Consider the following 21670-nt stretch of genomic DNA (forward strand, 5'->3'; position numbering starts at 1 on the left):
ATAAGGAATACATTTATTATCATAAGAATATTTTGAGACACTACCAAAATTAAAATCCTCCTAAACAAAATGAAAGGCAAGAAATGACAAGAAAAAGCTCTGTGATACATGTTGTTGAAGACAAGAAGTTAATGTTCATAACATACAAAGAGCTGTCACAAAGCAACAAGAAGCTCCCCCACTTAAATGTGTGCAAAGGATAAAAGGAATCATTCATTTTAAAAAAGTCAAATGGCTAATGAGTGAAAAATGCTCAATACCTCACTGGTCATCAAATGCAAACTAAAACAATGAAAAAGCACTTTTGCTCATCATATTGGCAAATATTTTTAAAAGATATTCTGTCTAGTGTCCATCTGTGGGAGAAGAAACCATGAGCGACATTTTCAGAGGACGACATGTCAATGGATATGTAAACTCTGAAAAACGTACGTACACACTGACTCAACACCACTTCTACGAATCGTTTCCTCTAGGAAAAAACAAATTTAGTCCAAAAAGATGTACCCATCAGGGCATTTACACAGCACTGTTTACAATGGTGGGAAGAAAAACTGAAGTGAAATCATATCCAGCAATAGAGAATTGGTTACATAAGTAATTGTGCATCTTTTCATTCCCCTATGGAAGGAATTTCTAGAGTTACTTGAATGGAGTCTGTGATGAATGTAAATGTCACATCCAGGGACTAAATTTCCAGAAGCCTTAACTAAAGGAATATTCATAAAAGATCACAGGAATGTCTGTACAAGAAGGATGCCAGTCAAATATCCTTTCTGACAGTGGAAAATGGAGAAAACTTAACTGTCCACCATCAAGACAATGATGCGTTAAATCACGACGAGCTGCGAGCAATGAGGGAGCCGGCGTTTCGCCGTGGTCCAGGGCCTTGTCCACAGCATTCTCTCACCAAAGGTGTGCGTGGGAAAGAGACCACACCCGCAAATCAGGAGACCCCTCCACTCTATCTGAAAGGACCGTGTGAGTCTGGAGTGGGAGGACGTCTATGATATACACCTGAGTGATTAAAGCGAGCTGCAGAAAAACATATAGTATGGTCTCATTTTTAAATAAAGCATATATACACACACGTATACATGGAATTCTCATATGTGTGTATATATGTATGTCATAGGCATAAAGGTCATGAAACATATATATCAAATTTTCAACAGTTTTTACTCTTCGGAAATAAGGGGAAGGGAGGTAGGGCCTTCCTCTACCACCACAGTTCTCTTTTCAGTATTTCAGTTAAGTATACTTGGAATTTAAAAGTTTATTTAAGTCCGAAGTAAAATGGACAATGCCTCCACAAGACAGAATGCTATACTGGTCATCAAAAATCATGCCAGAGGAGATAGAATATTGTAGAAAAACATATAAAAAGCCGAATGGAAAATGGAGGTGTCCACACAGTAAACAGTCACAGAGTGCTCTCTGGTTTTTTATGACAGAGGTGATCCACACTGATGAAAATATACGTTAACGTGTTAATTATTATCTTTGAATAGCGGGACAAGGATAGCCTTTTTTGCCCCCTTTTTCAGAGTTATTATTTTAAATGCACATTATTTTTCATCTGAAAAAAAGCATTTTTAGGTGTGTAGTACTATGCATTGGAGAATAATACAAGAATACTTAGAGAAACAAGTAACTAGGAGACAAAGCAGCAGCATCACACAATGTAGGACGGGCGATCCTGATTAACACCACGCAGTTACATAAGGACCCACAAAGTGAGAGCACCTGCTGTAACAGGGCGTGGCCCCCTTCTATTTGTCAGCAGTGTCTTCAGGGCTGAGGCAGTTCTGAGCACGGCCAGTGTCAGTGCTGGTGTCTGGATGGATGCTACTGGGGGTGAGGGCACCTGCAAGCCGAGAGGAAGAACAGAAATCATCCTCTGCCTTTTCTGTCTTTTTTCTTTGTTACTTTAAAAGAGAGCCATATATAAGATAAACCGTGTATCTCCCCAAATGAAATTTCAGTAATGAAACCGTTTTTAAAGACTTCACAGCTTATATTCTGCCTATAACTGTCTTTTCAACAAAGATCATATTTATTAAATGTTAATTAACTCAGTTAATTAACTCCCTGTTGAAACATTCTAGTAAAGAACATGAAATGCAGTATGTAAAAGAACCACACCTGCAGTGACTAGCTCAGCTGTCTTGACGGCAGTGCAGTCAGCCCCCACCATCCCGTGGCCCTGAGCTCCTGATGCTGGTAAGAGATTACGCTGCCGCCTCAGATGGAGAGAAACGGTGAAAGCATTTCTTGAACCCTACAGCACTGACAAAACATAACTGACAAATCCCAGGCCCCTTTGAGGCTCTCATTTTCTGTTTCTGGCCAACCCCCATCAATGAGCAGAACCACCCAATCCCCGAGCCATGGGACTCACGTGGGAAGCAGTTTTGGAGAAATTTCCAGGTATAGAATGTAACCAACTATACATAGAACTCTGAAAAAGGAAAAGATGCCATACTCTGATTTTGGAAGACACTCAAAATATTCTCCTAAGCCTTAGTAGCTGGAAAGGCTGGGCTTCTCCTAAGTCACTTATTTATTTCACAGCCAGTAAGCATCTCCCTCAAATCCTGCTTCCCTGTGTCTGCTGGGAGCTTGAAGCACACTGCTGCTGTCGATCTTATAAGTCACATGGCAGAGGCATGTGTCTCACGCCTGCAACCCTCACACAGGCTCGCCTCCTAGCCTCACTGTCTGAACTGGGCCCCATTTTCTCACCTGTTTATTTGGTATCTGTTCTTTTGTAAGCTACCTGAAATGCATTTTGGAACATGTCAGAAGAAGCAGTGGGTTGAGAAATGGACAGATTGAGAGGTGAGAGATTGGCAGACAGAGAGAGAGACTCCAAGAAAAGGGGAACAAATAAAATTTCCTATGCAAAACCCTCTTCTAATCAGGGAAGGAAACCACCACGGAAAAGTGTGAAGAGGCAGGTAGCTTAGGACTGTTTCCTGGATTCCATGAAAAGTAACACCAAGAGATGAGAGGGTAGAACTTTAAATAGTAAAAGAAAAAAAGCACGCATGCTTGAAAAATATATCTACAATATGTACTTTCTAAAGAATAGACTGAAATCAGCAGGACCCAATAACACTATACTTGGGTATTTACAGAAGTGAGAATCCCATCTCCAAACCACAAGGCATCCCTTCAGAGCACTGACAGTCTACATGGGGCGGTCATAAAGCCATCACCGCAAAAGCTATGCTACCCTGCACTTACGAGGAATGAGCAGCTGTGCTCAGGCTGCCCACGCGCGTCATTTACACCCCACAGCACCTCTACGGGGGGGGGACGCCTAGCGAGCCCCGTCTCTGCAGGACAGAAAACCAGTTCTGGAGAGGCTAAGCCGACTTACCAGTTCTCCATCTCACAGGACTGGTCTCTCCAGAGCAGGACACGAACTCGGACCCACGATTGTAACCATGGTACTACAGTGCTTTGTGTGCTGTTTGTGTGTATAATACATTTGTTTCTATCATGAAAGGTTATTTAATAAATGATCGGTTGTCTTGTCTATCTCATTAGCTCACAATCAATCTTTATACTGTTGAATTGTACTCTTTTCCCCTGAAGAAAGGAACGGAAACAGCGGGGGTCAGAAAGAGGTGGGGCTCCATTCTTTATCTGGGATCTCATCTCATTGAAGTCCCCAAACAGGGAAAAGGAGCAAATGTTCTCTTTATCTTTTAAAGAGAGGGCTCCAGTGATGGTGACTTATTCAATTACAAAATCAAGGCTGGGGAAAGGGCACATGCAGCAACTAGAGCAGTATCAGCTGTAGGAAGGTCAAAAGTGCTCACGGGAGGGCTCAGGGGGCAGCCTCATTTAATTTCAATCAATAAAACAATAACAAACTCTAAAAATACTGGCCTACAATGGATTAGCTCTTTCTTGACATCTAGCAAGTTTCCACAGCCCACATGTAACATTATCGGGAACCAGTGAAAGGAAGAGTCCACAGACAAGGAAAATCAATGCCACAGGCAGGCTGAAACCCAGGCTGGAGTTTAGGAAGAGAAAGGGCATAGTTAAGAACTGGGGAAAGGCTGGGGAAAAAAATCATCACAAGGACTCTCAAGCATCATCCAACAATCATATAATCATTCATTCAAGAGAGAGTTACTGAGGTCGTATTCTGTGCAAGATTGTACAGCAGGTGAAGCAAGAGCGCAGCGTCCATGGTGGCAGCAAGTTGCGGGGCTCAAATACACTTCTGATCCCAGTACCTTGCACACTTGTCCTCAATATAAAGGCAAAGATAATTAAAGTAAAATAATACTCTGTAAACTCAAAGCATTGTTGAAAAAAAAAGTTAAAGAAGACCTAAATACCAGGACAGACACTCCACACACATTCCCCTATCAAAAGAAAGTGCTCTTGGAATGGCAGTGCTCCCCAGAGCGATCCGTATATTCAACGTGGTCTCGATCACAATCCCAGCGGGCTCCTCTGCAGAAACTGACTATCTGCTGCTACAATTCATATGGGAATTCGAGGATCTCAGTAACCTATACGTACTTGAAAAAGAAAAATTTGAGAGGACATATAATTCTCAATTTCAAACCTTACAACTGTATCTCCAGGTGAGATTAGAGGCCATTGTGAAGTTATTACTGTGTTAATCCTTATTTACTAAATTCTCTACAATGAATATTACTGTTACAATAAGAAAAATAAAAAGTAAGTTATCCTTTAAAACATGCACACCAATTCATTCATTGGGAAAAATTATTCTATCAATTAAGAGATAAATATCTATTGAAAAAGGACAACTTAAAAACAAGAGTGCATTTGCATTTTTCATAAATTGAAAACTGAAAAGCACAAAGACGTCAAGTTTCTAGGGAGACCAATGCAACATATTAATAGTTATTTTCAGAAATTCTAATTTAACAATGAAAACTCTGGAAAGGGAAAATCGTGACTGAGAGCCAACTGCAAACACATGGAGAGCAAAGGCCTAGAAATCACAGTTCCTTTAACTCTGCTCCTAACACAATAGGAGAGGAAATTCCTCACTGAGGGGACAGTGGAATCCCATGCATAAGACAGGATACACAGTACAAACTGCACTAGAATTGGGGGTGAATTTTTTAGAAGAATTCTAAAGTTACAAAATTGCTGAAAAACTATTAAAACACTGACAGAAAGATTAAAACACACAGTCATATATATTATATAGAAACATATGTAGTCTGCTCCCATGTTGCATTTAAATACAAATATATTTGTTCATTTATGGGCACTTATGACTTTATCCCTGGTAGAATATTTCAACTAAAACAAATAATCAATATAACACTCCTTTGTCAAATCTACTTGATAAGTTACTCTGCTATGTAAACATAATGTGTCTAAGATAGATCTAAAATTAGTGAAAAAGAGCTTTGTATGGCTTCTTGAACTATTCTCAAAATTCAAAGCTTAATTTTAAAACAGATCTGAACAGTAATTCTATATTACCTTTCCCGTCGTGAAATGAACAACACAGTCTGTTGTCAAAATTCTGTCCTTACAATGATTCACGAGCACCGTATCCTCACAAAACTGCTGGACAGCAAGGCACTATCCAGACACTGTGACCCAACAAATGAAACACAATGAAGACAGTGACCCTATTTTGGAGGGCTTATAGTCTGTGTCAACACCAGGGTTTTATTTGATTGGTTTGATTGGTTGGCAAAATAAAATCAATCAAGTACTTTCTTCTTTGAGCATTCTATAAGTCATGACTCTGCTGTTAGTGTCATGAGCAGGAAAGAAGCATGACTTGATTAGATCAACTAGCAACAATCATCACTGGAGAGTGAGTAATAAAGAAGTTAACTGATAGCAATGCTTCTCCCTACATGAGACCTAAAATAAATCGACACTGATATCCGAAAAGAAAATGAGAATTTGAGGTCCCCAATAAGAAAAAAATCTAACAAGAAATCAAAAAAGTAAAGATTTTTTCATTAACGTTTCCTGGAAAGATTGGAGCATGGTGGTGTTGAGCTCAGATGCTAGGGAAAAACATGAGGGTCTGAATTCCCACAGCACTGGGTAGCTTTGACACTAATATGTCAGTCAAATTCTCTGCACCTCAGTCTCCGATGCATAGACTGGGGACAACAACCGCACCCATCTCCTAGAACGGTCCTAAGAATTAAGTTATTTTATATATACAAGTTTTAATAAAATACATCAGATATTAAATATTACCCCAAAAGCACAAGGAAAAATGAAAACAGAGATAAATTGGAGTTCATTAAACTTTAAAACTTTGCTTCAAAAAACACCATCCAGAAAGTGAAAAAACAACACTCAGGAGAAAATTTTTTCAAATCATTTATCTGATAAGGAATTTGTGTATCAAAAAAAAAATTCCACAGCTCAACAATAAAAAGGCAACTCAATTAAAAAATGAAAAAAGAATCTGAAAAGATATTTTTCAAGGAAAATATACAAATGGCCAATAAGCACAATGAAACGGTGTTCAATAACATTAGCTCTAAAGGAAATCAAGTCAAAACAACTAGGAGAAACCGCTTCACATTCACTACAATAGGTTAAAATCAAAAAAAGATTAACAAGCACTAATGAGGGCACAGAGGAAGCGGAGCCCGCAGCCATTGCTGGTGAGGATGTAACACAGCGTGACCACTTTGGAAAACATCCTGGCACGTCCTCAGAGAGTTGAACATTTGGCTTCTGAATGATCCAGCAATTCTGCTTCCTGGGCACACAAGTAAGAGAACTGAAAACAAATGTTAACATAAAAACTCCTATAGGAATATTCACCATTACTTTTCGCCATTAATTTTCAGAGCCAAAAAACAGAAACAACCCAAATGTCTATCACGTGATGAATGGGTAAACAAAGGGGCCCAGCCATACAGTGAAATATTATTCAGCAATAGCAAAGCATAGAGTACTGATCCAGGCCACAACGTGGACAAACATTGAAAACGTTACTCAGTGTGAAAGAAGTCAGTCAAAATAGACGGTTCCACTTACATGAAGTGACTCGATTTGCATGAAATGTTCAGCACAGGCAAATTCACAGAGACAGAAGAGTGGCTCCCTGGGGCTTGGGGAGGATGGGGAAGTTGATAATGTCTGCTTATGCGTACTGGGTTTCCTGTTGGGGGGAAGAAAATATTCTAAGATTGACTGGGATGCACATTTCTGGGCATAGAGTAAAATCCGCTGTACATTTTAATGGGTGATTTGTATTAAAACTGTTAAGAACAAAAGCACCTCGGATTAGTACCTTCCATAGTAAATGCAAATTGCTAACATTTATTACAGGAAGAAGAAACTGCCCTCAGCATGAAAGCAGGAGATCAGCAAATATTAGTTAACCGAAATTGGACAAGAGCATTTCACTTGAAACTGTTGCTGAGTGTACAAGAAATATTCAGACATGACAAGGAAAATCAGTTTGACATCACGAAGAAGCATTCTGCTTCAAATGCAAATCAAGGATTCGGCAAGCCCAGCTGCTACAAATGACCAGAGAAGAAACCTGGTTCTTAAAACAAGCACCAGAGCCAACAAGGAAATGGTGGTGAGGAAAGCAGGCGGCCTAAAATCTGGAACAGTGTGCTACAAATAATTTCTCCACTGAAAATTCAAAAATAAAATGAAAGTGATGTAATGCTGTGTTGAACTCACGTGAATGGGCTTCCTGCAGTGCTTGACAGTTCTGTAACCCCGAATGACTCAGGAGAATCAGCATGGCTCCTGGGAGTCCCCAAGTAACTGCCCATCAGCACGCTGACCACCATCACATCTGCCAGGGTTGAATTGCAGAGAAGAGAGCAACCTCTGAAAGGCACAGGGAATGTTGACAAGGGAATAAAAGGCTGCGGTCAATCCTGGGACAGAGGCCCTGTGAGCAGAGGCCAGAAGGCTGCAGGTGAACTGGAGTGGCCCTGGGGCAGGAAGGGACCACAGGGGAGCATATCTCAATTATCTCCTCTCTCTCCCTCGGGTAGAAGGGATAAAGTCTGCATCCTTCTCACCTGGAACTGTGGGTTCTGGCTGGCGGAAGTCTTACCGACACGGAATGAATTTCTCAAGACTGCGGAAAAAGGAAAGAAAGCGAGAGGGATTAGGGAGCCAAATCCACGAGTCTCTCAAATGCTCCCATATTTATTGTGTATAATCAAAGTAAAAAGTCAATAACAGTTGTGAGATAGTAGGCAGGAACTTGGGGAAAGAAGGGATGAGACAGAGATTGTAGACTCCACCATGAGTACTAAGGCTTAGTTTACCTTTAGGGAAGTCATGGGCTGAGGGGAACAAGATACATTTTTTAGACATGTTCATTACAAAGCAGACCACCAGACCAGCCTGGTCCCTGTTTTGGGGATAATAGACTATCTAACACCACGCAGGCCTGGCGTTTATAGCTGAGGGCCTGGGTCATTGCTCTGCAATAAGCAGTGTGCTATCTATAACCTCAAACATGCAAGCAAGGCATTGTCTCTGCTTTTTATGGCAAGGAGACAGGAGTGAGGATGCACAGGTGTTTGCTTTAAAGCAGTTAATAAGCACAATTTTTTTCTTAAAGTTGACAGGCGGCTGGGATGTGTTACAACTTGTTAACTCAATCATGGGCTCCCACATGGAACCATTATGGAGGACATCCTAGGATGAAAAATCCTGGCTCTGGATCTTTTCCTGCCAGCTTCGGCCACTCCAGCAGGGTCTAGACACATCCCTGAATAACGATCCCACAGAACCACCTAAACTCTTAACTCCTGGTGCTTGAAACTTAATTTTAGCTCTACACAACTTAATGTAGAAAAGTTTCAGAAATAAAAGATATTATATTCTTTTTATATCTCATCATAAGACTGATTTTTCTGATTGCTCTAAGCTGCTTCTACATGGTAAAGCACCTAATTCTGCAGGTGAATTCAGTACTTTCCTTTGGGCATAACTAGACAGTCTGGGCTGTCTGACTTCTATTAGTCAAATACCAATACACTTAATTGATTTCTTTGTTCATCAATTTCAGCCTGGAGGTGAGGGTCTATCACTATTTTCCTCAGCCCACCCTCTACTCTTTTCTCATCAGCATCTCAGGCCTCCTGAAAACAAAACAAAGCATTTGTTTCCCTTCATCTACACTTTCCACAAAGGCAACAGGAATCATCATGCCTAGAGAATGAATTCAACACAAATGTTAAAACAAAAATCTATAAACCTGAAGCAACTCCATCTCCGACTCATGATACACAATGACATGAGAGTAAGTGTGTCAGGTACAAAGCATGCGTGAGCCTGACCACCTCATTTCTATTCTTCAAAGGAAGGAAGGTTTTCGTATATTTTATTATCATTCTTTGTCATTGTTTCTGATTAAGCCAAAAAATTTTTTATGAAATAATTAAGCACTGCAATAACAGATTTTCGCTGTATCAATTACAGAAGGAATTCAGAGGGGATAGGAAAACCCACCTCTGTAAAAAATGCAAAATTCCTTCCCCTGTTAAGAACACGAATACAAAATGCAACAGAGAATTCAAATTCTTGTGGAGAGGACAAAAGCCACAGAATCAAAGCAAAGTCATTATTATGACTCAATCCAAAATTCACTGGACAAACATGCTCAATGCATTCAAATAATTTTTAAGGCACACTGCAAACCATTCACTTAATTATCTACAGGCTAGAGGAAGAATTTCCCTCTATAACAGACAACATAAATCAATAGGTTGCCCCACCAAACAAGGAACAAACATCAGGTTTTTTGCAGTTCTGATAAATCAGCAAGTTTTAAAGATCAAAATCCAGAAATTTTAAACATTCATTCACACCAGAATGAATCAAGCACTTAAAAAAAATAAATAACCCAAAGAAACTAAACACATTGATCACGTACCTGGATCAATGAGAAATTCTTGTACAGCTGGAAAAAAAGAACAGTCTATAGACTTATACTTGAAAAATAAAACTACTTTTAAAGATAACTGCTAAAACACATTTCATCATTCATGTTGCCTTGAAAAATCTGAGGCACTTGTCTCTGATCAGAAAAGCAATTCTGAGTATTAGTATGTTACAATTCAGTGCCAGTTTGCTTTAGAAGAAAAAAGAAAAGCTACTGTTTCTCATCTTGCACAAAGTTTAAAGAACCTCCCTGCCTCTATCTCCTCCCATTTTCTAAGCTCATGCTCCCCAACCCTTCTGAAACAATTATGAGAACCTCTTATTCCCACCAATATGCCAAATCACAAAAGAGTATCAATTTATTTGTGTAAATATATACCTACACCTTGAACTGGAGGAGAAAGATTTCAGAAGGCTATATGGAACTTATTGCTACATTCCTGAAATCACACACATACACGTTCACAGAGACACAGACATATACAAACTGAATTACTGGGCACTTCACAAGCTAAGGACTTACAACTTCTAGAAGATAACTTTGTAGTTAGTTTAAAATACAAAACGGTCAGCATTTGAAAGCCTTGAACATTGCAAAATCATCCAAATATCAATGAGATCCAATTAGCCTTCTCTGTAGAATGTAATTCCCCATGATGGCAAAGCAGACCCTAAGAAGTAGTGGATCCAAGACTCGTGTTTTTCACTAGCTATGATCGTTTTAAAACACGTAAACAGATTTAGAAAGGTATGTCCCTATGACATTTATTCTTATTGAGATGGCATATGTATTCAATTGTCTATGCAGAAAATAGGACCCATGATGGTGTTTAAGAAATATTTTGTGTATTGAAATATTTATTTTTAAGTGCAGACAAGGAGGGTGGGTATTACTCCATTGTAGAGCACCTGTTGTGCACGCACATGTTCCTGGCTTCAATCCCCTGTACCTTCATGAAAATAAATAAATACAAGTGCTTACTTAAAAATAAGAATAAATTTATATAAAAAAATAAATGCAGACTAAAAACCACTGCAATCTAGGAGCCACAATTATAATAAAAAACAAGTGTTTCTATCAAATATTGACTATACACCAATCACAGAGACAACCAAAAGTCACACCTGACAACCATCACGTGTGATTCTCAGCAATCCTACTAAGTAGACACGGATGAGAAACCCGGCTCTGCGGATGAGGAGACGGAGCTCGGAGGAGCCGGGGACACTGACTGTCCTGCTCCCCATGACACCGCGTCAGCCCAGGGCAAGCGCTGACAGAGCTGCACTGAGGGGACACCTAGCTGCATGGAACCATGGGGGATTGGGGAGTCCTAGAAAATACTCAAAAGTGTTCAATGAAAAACCAGCTCAAATATGTTACTCTGTGCCCCATCCTCTAAACACAGAACATGTCTTGGACCTTTTTGATGCCTCCGTGTCCTTTCTGCCATCATCAGTTACGTGCCCTCTCAGCGCGACCAGTCATGAACTGGACCCCATACGAAGTGCACTCAGATGGAAGAGCTTTAAAAGCTGTTTTATGAAGTTTGTAAGACTCTGTCTATTCCTCACACAGGCGGTCATCCAGCACTACTCACCGGTGCGGATGTACCACCTGAAATCACACCTTTCTGCTTTTTAAAATCCCTTCATGTAATACAGACTTTTAAACAGCAAAGAAGCAGCTCAACCACAGACAGTGGACATCTTTCCACCAAACGGACTCAAACAGCCCATCGGACTACCTGGAAGCCCTTTTCTTCTATTAAACCCACTTCCAGGTACTTCATCTGATTGGTGGACTCGGCCTCTGAATGGCCTACTCAGAGAGATCCCATCCTCACATCCGGGGGTGGGAGAGGACCCTGCTGCTGGGAGAAATCAGTGAGGAAGGTGGACATCCTCCAGCCATTTCTGCACGGGTAGAAATGCCACATGCTCAGAAATTATACCGTCAGCACCCCTCGGCTCCCATGGACTGGTTTCACATTAAGCAAACTTATGACACACTGATGCAAGAAAACCAGAAATTCAATTTATTAATGTAACAGGAGATGTGAAACTACAAACCAGATTGAAATATCAGAGTTCAACCATGAGTACAGATTCTCCTCCACGGCCCAATCTCGGGCAGGCAGTCACATGGCAAGCGTGGACAGAAGCAGAGCAGGAAGGGTTTCTAGATTAACTCAATGGACTAAATTTCTGTTATAAGAACAGATCTACTGCCTGGAAAACAATTAATGCCAATCACGGGGCACACACCATGGACAGTGGCTGAAACACGACTGTGAGTACCTGTATAACTCCACTTTCCCTGTCCTTTCTGGTCTAACTGATGCAGAGGTACAGAGATCCAGGGATGCAGATACCTGTAAACACCCAAAGCCCATCCCTGGGAGCCTGGAAACCAGATAGCCAGGATTTAAATCCCAGCTCTGCCACTTACTAGCTCTGTTACCTTGGCCAAATTACTTACCCTCTGTGTGCCTCAATTTCCACACTGTAAACCTGGGATAACAATCAAATCTTTCTTACTCACTTGTTGTGAAAATTGGAGGATTCATTTCTGTAAAACTCTCAGAAAAGAATGTAGCACATTTTTGGTGCCCAACAAATTTCAATTTAATAAGAAAGTGATTTACAAGTCTCCCATCTAATCATCTTCTGTGTTTCATGACTATTCTGAGTCCCAAAGGAAATCCTTATTTCCCCTCTTATAAACTCTTGAGGAGCACCCTTCTGTTTCAAGCCACCACCTGTTTAATCTGAGGGGGGATTCCCTCCTCCCCACTCCTCTGGTCCATGGGAGACTGCTTCTCCCTTCACACCCCTGACCACTGGCCCACGGCTAGCCCTCCTCACACTAACAGATTGAGGTGTGAGTCCGGGGAGACAAGCAGGGCATATGAAAGCTTTCCTTCCCCTCCAGTGTTGGCCACCCTTAGGAAGCAGCCGGGATGCTCAGTTCCATGGCAAGACAGTCCTGTGCATTATGGGTCAGAATCTCTCAAGGGAATGCTCGCTGTGGACCAGAGTTACCTGGGACTGCGTAAGTCTCTAATTCTGGGACATAGTGTCATGACACTCACTCTCCCACAGCCCTGAATTTCATGGAGAACGTGGCTTCATCAGTAATAAAGGAGACATTTATCGCCTGCCTGTTCTTCTTTGTCATCTCTCAGTTGGCTGCTGGACACAACATGTGTATAAGTATTGGGTCCCCTTAAGCCCCAACATATATGAAGTAACAAAAATTCTGTGGCTTAACATTGGTTCAGGGCGACTGTGTAACTGTCCTGACTCTGCTGATGCTAAATTATGTGTATAGGAACTATGGAACCTCCTCAAATATCTTTCATCATAAAACCAGCTTTTCTTATTTTCCTGTTTCTCAGTAATTGCCAAAGACTATCAAATGATGGCTTCACACCAAACAGCAGTTAAGATTATGAGCCCTCTTGTCATACACACTGTGCTAAACACTTTACATAATTTCTAATTCTCACAATTCTACAAAGCAGAAATGAGTGTCCCCATCTCACAGACGAGGGAAAAACTCAGAAAGAACTGACTCAGGATCACGTAGCTCAGTGGCAGCGCGTGCACGCAAACCCAAGTCAAAACACCACACCCCTTTGTATATGTACCAAATCTCCTACCACCCATTGACACACAGCGGTGGGGATAATACTTAGGGAACTCAGTACACTTTTCAGCTTTAAGGTGCTCCAGAGGCCGCTTCTAGCTCTTTTATAAAATCCCGGCTCACTGGTTTCTAACACTGCAAGAAAAGTCCGATGTTGCAACTGTTTGCACAGGAAGTCTGAAATGTTCACAGCGAGATGATAGAATAAAACTAAGACATAAGCAGAATAATAGTTCCAGGTAGTCAGACATAATGGACATTGTGCTACCCTGAAGCACTAAGCAAAGGAATCAAAAAAAAAAAAAACAAAACGTTGTTTAAGACTTCCTTTACAAACAGGAAAGTTAAGACTGTAAGAAGGTGTAACAGCGCCACCTATGGCTTAAAAGGCCTTCCTGGTTGCCTGGAAAGGTGCAACACAAAAATTGCCTGTGGATCAGAAACAAGAATCAGATAACTAAAAGCTTATGTAGCACATACTGCTCTCCTAGTCCTCATGTCTTGCACTGTAGCAAAAACCAACAGACCTGTACTAGGCCTATATTCATAAAAGTCATGTCTGTATTTTTCCAACAGGAGGTAATCTAAGTATCTTGCAAAATACTTCTCAAAGAGCCAGGAAATCATAGAAGTGTATTGAAATACAAAAACATTTATTTACATATTAAAACAGCATGAGCTTTTTTCTATTAAAAAAGCTGACATGTCAAATCAATGTTTTGATATTTTAAAACCTATTAAGAGTGCAGAAAAATAAATCAAAATTTTCTTTAATCACAAAAGAGAGAAGCTTATTCCCTGAAAATGATCAATGTGGATTTTTCTAAACTTAATGCTTCTGGTCAGAGTCCTACGAATTTAAATGTCTGAGTGTATAGTTACACGGCAGCATGAACACTGAGTTGTAACAATACACATTCTGTGTAAATAATCTTCAAGGTCGTCTGCTTAAGTCAATTTAACTAGTCCCTGTCTCAATAGAATGATACAGATTTCATTAAAACTTCATACTGCACGCACACACACACACAAAACCCTGAATCCTTGTTACTTTAAGCCATATTCATATATATCCATATTGAATATGCATCAGAAACAAGCCACCCTCTTTAGTATTCACAGTTGATCCTTCTAAACTATCTGTCATTGTGACAGCACATTTTTACTAAGCAGCTCTTGGATGCTTTGTATACAAGGCGTCTACCTCTCACAGTCAGACATGGTAAACGGCATCACTCAAATTTCACAAATGAGGAAATATACTTAAGCCATGGAAACAACGTACATATTTATCATCAGGAAAGAAAAGAGTAAAGATTTTACTTTCAATATGCACTGACAAACTTTTCCTCCATACTAAGACTACATACATAAAACAAATTCAGTCATTGTAAATTATTCTGTCAATAAGCACCACTAGAGAAAAACAAGCAACATCATTAGCAATGATTGGACTTTCAAAGCCCACTCCTATTTTGCACTATAATCATTTTTAATGTTTTGTTTTTAGTGCTTACATAGCACTAATATAAAGAAAACATAAACTATTTAAGTCATTACCTGAGAATGCAACATTTGTGAAAATGTACAATTTTAATTTATGCCACTCTGTCTCACATTCTCACTGGTGTCTCTCCTTTGAAGGCCTCATCAGGCTGAGATCGCCAAAATCGGTCATTTATGGACTCACAGGAGTTCGGGAAACCACTCAACAGGAGGCTGATCAGAGGAGAAATTGAGAATGCATCCTGTGCAGCCTGGGTTCCAGCACCGAGCTAGGCACCGCCAGCTGCGTTTGATTTGGGACAAGCTGCCCACCTCTCAATCCCTCAGCTGCAAAAAGGAGACATTGATACCTACCGTCAAACACCTGCTTTGAAGTAAAACATGAGAAAAACAGTTTAGCCTTTGGTAGGTGTCCACTCACAGCAAGCTTGGTCATTATGATGATGAGGATTACTTTTAATAAGTTAAGCTAGACCAAAAATTAGAAATCACCATAAAGGAGAAACATTTTAACTCAATAAGCATTTCCTTTTGAATGGATTGATAAAAGTTCTAATGATTTTTTTTAATAAACCAAATTTTGTCCATTAATTTTAGATTTACCGGTTTATGGACAAGTCTCCAAAAAAAGAATTAGAGGCCTCTAAACTCTGAATACTAAGAAAGTAAAGTTTAAAAAAATTATGGGGGAGAGTATACCTCAGTTGAGAGAGTATGTGCTCAGCACGCATGAGGCCCTCAGTTCAGTCCCCAGTAACTCCATTTAAAAATTTTTATTTAAAAAAAAGGAGAATTAAAGGAAAAAGATGGAGGACTACAGAATTTTTTTAGAGAATCCACTCAGATTTAAGATGGGGAAAAAATATCCATTTCTCACAGGAAATCTTGAGAACTATGTAAACCGGATCTGAGTTGTCTAGTCTTTAACATTATTCATGAATTCATATTACCAAGTCTTAAAACTACCTGATAACCCACAGTGGTGATAGTGATCATAAAACCTGCCAATGCGGATCGAACTCCGGCTAGGACTGCTCTGTTCTGACATCTCTGCCCCTGAGGCCTCACCAGGCTGAGAGCACTAAATTTTGTCATTCATGAGCATCTCGTGTAAGTCTTCCATTTGTGCTTCTCAGTCTCCTCTCACCAGCCCCTCTGAGGGAAGCACTGTTATCATCTTCCCCACACGCAGATAAGGTCACTGAGGTACAGAACTAAACCTGCTCCAGGTCACATCGGCATTAAAGGACGTCTGTATTTCTGCTGTTTTGCGATTGACAAAGGAATCTGAGATATCAATACAAGATAGACTGTTAAATAATCAAGTCTGTCAGCTCTTCACCTCAAAGAGCAGATACTATAAATTCCTGATGTAGGATGAGGCTGCCGCCACAAAATGACTCAGCTAGAAATTAATATCCAAGATGAAGCAGCGGATACACATAAATATTCATGACTGTCAACTCCTCTCACGGGTCTTGGCCCTTCACTGCCTGAATGGGGGTGAAATCCCCACCCGTGTCTGGGAGGGTAGCGCGGCTCTTCCAAGTCTCACCCAGGCTTCACAGGCTGTTTCCCCCTACAGACTGTCCTAAATGATTAAAAAGCTCACAAGATTTTTACACCGGCCAAAACTGAAAGACATTTCTGCATATGGAGCACTTTCTCAGGCTTAAACCATTTTTGCCTACACTCAGCAAGGGGGAAAAAAGAAACATGACTCTGCAAAGTCTCTTAGCCTTACCACTCACAGGAGTTGAATGGTCTCAGCACAAGATGACCCTTCACATTACAGGATGAGAACAAAATAAAGCCGCCCCAACAACAAGCACTCCCAGAGACAGCGCTCAGCAGTCTTCTGCACACTCACGGTTGTGCAGCCCTCACCACCATCTATTTCCAGAACACTTCATCACCCCAATAGAACACCCCTGTCACTAGCAGTCACTCCACAACCCCCCTCCACCCAGCCCCTTGCAACCATCATCTGCTCTCTGCCACTGCATGAGCCAATTCTGGGCATTTCTAAGATCACTGAAATCAACAATATGTGGCCGTTTGTGTCTGGTTCCTTTCAGTTAACGTGCTGTTATCAAGGCTTTCCCATGTTGAAGTGGTATCAGCATGTCTCTTTTTTTTTGAAAATGTTAAACTTTATTAGAAGGTGGTAAATACTATCAAAAATAGTTAGAGTGGGGTATAAGGGGTGGGGTTTCAAAGGGAAAAGGCCGGGTTGAGCAGTCAGGGTGGACTACCCAGAGCAGATGGCTTTTTTCATATTCCCCTTTATTTATTTTTTCTTTTTTATTCACTCTTATGTCTGAATAATATTCCACTAAATGGAGATACTACATTTTGTTCTTTCATTCAGCAGCTATATATGGACGAGGTCCAGAAGAATGAGTGTAAGTGGTGGCTAGCAGGGATGGCATTTAAGCAAAGGGCAAGATGTGCTTTCAAAAAAAAAAGTGAACAATCAGAGGCACAAGGAAATTCAGCGCGTTTCTGAGAAAGTGCATGGTTGCTTCAGTAGGACTGCCATGCAGGGCTGTGGGGGATAGTGACAGGAGACACAGTGAGGGAGTCACCTGAGAATATTCCCCACTGTAAGCAGCTCAGCCAATTCTCCTCCCTCATCCTGTATTTTAGAGACATTTTTGCTAGCTTTTCTCTTATTTCAAGTAACAGTACTTTAGTTACACATCTGATCATCTGCATCAGACCACATTAGCTCCAAGCCACAGAAAATCATTCACTGACCGGAGCAGCTCCAAGACATAACATTGATGGACCAGGGAGTCCTGCAGCATCCCATCCTGCAGGCACAAACCACACATGTTCCCTGGTGATGTCCGGAAAGTAAAATGCATGGAAATATCTCACTGCTGCTGCACGACATCTGCCCACAAATTGCCCCCAAATCATGCTGGCACAGCACTACTCAACCCTCGCACTACCCAAAAAAAAAAAAAAAAAAAAAGAGAGAGAGAAAAGAAAAGAAAAGAGAAGAAAAGAAAAGAAAAGAAAATATAAGAAAAGAAAAGAATAAAGCTAAGAAAGCAAATTTAGGCTCTTCCATTGAAAACCAGCAACCATCACTGCCAGTATCTGAGCTGGAATGATCCTGACTTCAAAAACCACTGTGCAGTTACTATTCAAATGTGACAGACATATATGTATTTCACTTAGATGATATTACAATAGGATTTTTCTTTTCAAAATTTCCAGTTGCAACAATAGCACAAGAAAGTTTATGTTTCATTTTTTAAAAAAAATCAATTATTTTCCACTTTGTTAATTTTGAATCTATTATTATTTTATAAAGGGAGCTATGCTGCAGATTATAAACCAAATATCTGGCTTCTGCAAACAAGACCTATATGACTTCACTATTTCAGAGCAAGCTTTAATGATGCTTTCAAATTGGGGGCGCTCACTAACAGCTCTTTAAATACTGTCAAAGATGTGCTATTATGTAATGCAAAGGGTCTACCTACACATCAACTCAGAAACCAAAGAAACTACACGAAAGCCTTAGTTTATCATTTTAAAATATTCCTATTATTTTGAATATTAAATTTCTTAAAAGATAAGATTTTTTTTGAGAAAGACATCAGTTGTATTAAAATTCCTCTCACCAAGAAAGCAATCTTTATCAAGAATTACTACCCCTATGAAAATCCAAAATACAGGACGTTTCTAGCTAAGTTAACTTACAGATCTCAACACAAGCCTAAATCCTATCTGCTCTCACTTGAACGAGCCCAGCAAAGTCCTGGGCTACTCTGGAACTTAGCTCTTCTGTTCCATATGTTGGCAGAGCTAAGATCATCACACAAGGCAGGGAAGGAGAGAAGAGGTAAGTCCACCTGGCGGCCTCCATCTGTTTACTTCCAGCCACAAGGTGTCGCTAGAGCGACCCCGCTAACAAGCCCTCCACACAAGGAAACCCGGCATCCACTCTGCCCCTGCGGTCCCCAAGCAGCCCCGACGCCCCTCTCCCACTGGTGGCCTCCGAGCCTGTGAATGGTCTTCTAATGACCCTCCCAGTTGGTGACACTCTCCCCCTCTTCCCCGCTACACTCACACACACACACACACACACACACACACACACACACACACAGCCAAGGCAGCCTTCCCAAAGCACAAATTTGATTACATCTCCCCCACTTCAAACCCATCAAAGGCTCCCTGGTAGAGTTCTAGCCCCACCCCCGACCCTGCTTGTCCATCCTCACCTCAGTACCAGGTCCCCAGTGACCTCAGGGGCCCCGTGACCTGCTGCTACTTCCCACTAGCCTCCAGGCTCATTTTAACTGTTTGTCAAGGAAGTCTTCCTTCCCTCCAACCTCCGCACTTTGGATTAGGTGCCCTGCTGTGTTAATAAAACATTTTAATCTAAGTCAACTTCTGACACTGCTAAGCTCTCAAGAAGCAAGTACATTTTGCTTACTACTGTGGGTCCACCCCCTCTCCCCTAGACACTCAGAATTGCGTGTGTTGTGAATAAAAGAATGAAGGGGTGGGACTCAAAAGGACAGGCAGAGCTGCTCTCCTAAGGGTCACTTCCTGCTGACATCCTTCACTGCCTCTTCTGTGTCAGTTCTAGTAAAAACCAAGCTCCTCCAAAGCCCTCCACCCCTAGGCCCTCTCCAGTGTCCTTCAAAGCAGGGTCACCCACCACCCTGGACCACACAGGGCAGTCTCCCCGAGTCCCCACCCCACAAGCCTCCAGGCCTCTACCCGGGCTGCTCCTGCCACCTGAGTCACCCTCTTGATTCCTTCCCCTGGCTGACTCTTACTCTGTCCTCAGAACTGAATGTAGAGCCAATTTCTTCCAGGAAGTCCTCCCTGATGATGTCCTTTAGCTCTTGGCTGGGCTCCATCTACAGCAGCACTGCTTGGCGACCAACTGGTATTTGTCCACCTGCTCCTATGAGACCATGACCTCTTGGAGGCCACGTAGGAAAAAGGACTGAGGTGACAAGAGGGGTGGGAAGAGCAAACAGGAAAGTCGCAGCTCAAGTCCCAAATTCAAGGATTCTGTCTCAGATAAAAAGAATAAACTGTTTCATACGTGTGTCATTTGGCTATGATTTTTGTGGCTCATGGAAAACAAGAGCTTGGTGTTCAAGCCTGAAATCCAAGTTACATGCAAAGAAATGTATATATTCATATCCAAAGGAAACCAGAGCTGCTCAACAACACTTTGCAGTTAAAATCCAAAGGAACTTTGATAAAGGCAATCTCCCTCTCTCTCTTTATTTTTATTTATTTATTTTTTTTGGTATCATATAGTTTTAGAAGTATTTGTATAACTAAGTGATGGCTACAGCCTATGATTCTGCACTGGAGTGTTTGGGGCTAAGGAAGCCCAGATTACATGCACTGTGTAAATGCAATCACACCAACACAATGACAGGCGCCGTAGTGGCTGAGCTGAAGTTCCAAAGCAGAGAACCTTATGTTGGAAGACAGCTCTCAGTAGAAAGTAAGAAATGCAATGTTCTGTACTCAATTTCATTAGCTTTATGAGCCATTAACAGATAGTATGTCTTGTCTAATGAAACCCCAAAATATATTGTCAACTTCGATTTTCTCCATCTGACTGTTTTATGCTAAATTTGGATATCAAACCCTCACTCCATACGGAAAGCTCAGGCCTTAGCTGCAGCACAGTTACATCCCGTGGAAGAAAGCCGATCAAGGGAGAACAGGAGAGTTTCCCTTCAGAAGCTGCTAAGTGTGGTTTTGCACCTGTATGTCATTTACAACCACGCCATCGTCAAAGGAGTAAGACCTTACATCTGTGGGGCAAAAAGCACTGCGGTGGTTCCGAACTATGAAAGAACACTGAGCTTTGTGCAACAGTCCTGAGGCACTTAAAGCGTACTTTCTCTGAAAGGCTCCGAAACTGACTCACTTCACCATTTCAGGTACAACCGGAATTAGTAGAGAGAACATGCCCTTGAAGTCTGACAAGGCCCTGCTGGAATCCTGCTACAGCATTTACTAGCTGCTAAATGAACCAATTCCTTAAACCTCTGAGGAGGCTTCCCAATCTTCAAAACGGGGCTGCCACCGCCCACTTGGGAGGCATGGATGTGAATGCAACACGCAAGTAGGGCGGCCGACTGGTACGTGACACGGGACCTGGCTAGTTTCCCTCCGCTGCCCTTCTGCCCCTTTAAACTTGCACTGTTCCCCCTGGTAAGGGTGAAGCCCCAGGAACAGACTGCCCGATTCTTCTGTATATCCCCGGATACATACCTTACCCTTAGGAGGTCAGAAAAACAACTGCCTCCTCCCCAGTCACTATCAATATTCTTAAGAGTCTGGGTTTTTTTAACTCTATGTTTCAGGGAGACTATTCAAGAATTGTTCAACCACCGTTCTCCAGGTTGGCTCCTCTCCCAAAGCCCATCCCTTCTTACCTCAAATCTTCTGTCTGATTGCCTTTTGTTCGTGGGAAAGAGAGTCCGCTAGGGTGCGGACTCCCTAGGCCTCCCTCCCTTCATCACAGGAGAGTGTGACTACATTCTCCCAACTCCCCACTCTGACTCCAGCTTCTGAGGAGTTTCCCCTTCTGGACCC

At 41.4% G+C, this 21670-nt stretch overlaps 1 long non-coding RNA gene across 1 annotated transcript in view; it reads right to left on the bottom strand.

Moving 5' to 3' along the window:
* Nucleotides 1-755: 755 nt before the first annotated feature.
* The window catches only part of LOC140694996 (uncharacterized), a 30808-nt gene continuing 9893 nt past the window's right edge, over nt 756-21670 (bottom strand). The window contains exons 3-9 of the long non-coding RNA XR_012070671.1: nt 8040-8098; nt 7690-7842; nt 7030-7153; nt 2402-2461; nt 2146-2303; nt 1747-1867; nt 756-1035 (exon numbers count right to left, since the gene is read on the bottom strand). This is a non-coding gene — a long non-coding RNA (uncharacterized lncRNA). The remainder of the gene's footprint in view (nt 1036-1746; nt 1868-2145; nt 2304-2401; nt 2462-7029; nt 7154-7689; nt 7843-8039; nt 8099-21670) is intronic.

Source organism: Vicugna pacos, unplaced genomic scaffold, assembly GCF_048564905.1.
Source record: "Vicugna pacos unplaced genomic scaffold, VicPac4 scaffold_118, whole genome shotgun sequence".
Classification (NCBI taxonomy): Eukaryota; Metazoa; Chordata; class Mammalia; order Artiodactyla; family Camelidae; genus Vicugna; species Vicugna pacos.